The sequence below is a fragment of the Globicephala melas genome, chromosome 4 (assembly GCF_963455315.2).
Source record: "Globicephala melas chromosome 4, mGloMel1.2, whole genome shotgun sequence".
NCBI lineage: Eukaryota > Metazoa > Chordata > Mammalia > Artiodactyla > Delphinidae > Globicephala > Globicephala melas.
Window position 1 is genome coordinate 145,128,108 of NC_083317.1, and position 1,085 is coordinate 145,129,192.

Below are 1,085 nucleotides of genomic sequence, written 5' to 3' on the forward strand. Positions count from 1 at the left end.
TTGCTGTTCCCTCTGTCTGGGTGCTCTTTACTTGAGCACTGCTGGCTCCCTCACTGTTTTCAAGTTTCCATTCAAATGTCATCTGATCACTCTGTCTCTTTATTCTCCCATTTTTCTCTAGTTCCTTTCCCTATTTAATCTTTCTCCGTAGCACAGATCGCAACCTGATTATCATTACTTATTCATACAGGTATTGTCTTATTTCTCCTATTGGAATGTCAGCTCCATCAGGGCAGAGTTTTTGTCCTATTCACCACAGTAATCTCAGAATCTAGAACAGCACCTGGCACTGTTATGAAAAGGAAAGCAAGACACCCTTTTCACGAAGATGGCGCTGAAGGCGAAGAAGGAAACCCCGCCCCTCTCAAAACTGCAGCCAAAGCAAAGGCTTTGAAGGCCAAGAAAGCAGTGTCGAAAGGCGTCCACAGCCACAAAAAAAAAAATCCAGATGTCACCTACCTTCCGGCAGCCCAAAACATTGCAGGAGGCAGCCCAAATATCCTCGAAAGAGCGCCCCTGGGAGAAACAGGCTTGACCACTATGCCATCATTAAGTTCCCCCTCACCACCCAGTCAGCCATGAAGAAGAGAGAAGACAGCAACACACTTGTGTTCGTTTTGGTTGTCAACACCAACAAGCACCAGATTAAACAGGCTGTGAAAAATCTCTATGACATTGACCCGGCCAAGGTCAGTGCCCTGATCAGGCCTGATGGAGAGAAGGCATATGGTCCACTGGTTCCTGACTATGATGCTTTGGATGTTGCCAACAAAATTGGGGTCATCTAAGCTGAGTCCAGCCAGCTCATCCTAAATATGAAAATTTTCACTCTTGAAAGAAAGAGAGGAAGGAAGAAAGGGAAGAAGGAAAGAAAGAGGCACATTTCCAGCCTACTTAGAATGACAGGTGATCTGATCTGATAAACATCATCTGGTGGAAATTATGGTCATTTTGATGATGAAGAAAAAAAGAAGTGGTTCTATGTTAAGAGATTCTTTCTTGGACTTTGTGAAAGACTCAGGAACTATCTTTTCCTCAAGTGGAGTTTCTTTCTTCATGGATATTAGCAGCATGAATTTAATTGG

At 43.8% G+C, this 1,085-nt stretch overlaps 1 pseudogene; it reads left to right on the plus strand.

Moving 5' to 3' along the window:
- Nucleotides 1-328: 328 nt before the first annotated feature.
- Nucleotides 329-788, plus strand: LOC115863522 (large ribosomal subunit protein uL23-like; annotated as a pseudogene).
- The last annotated feature ends 297 nt before the right edge of the window (nt 789-1,085 follow it).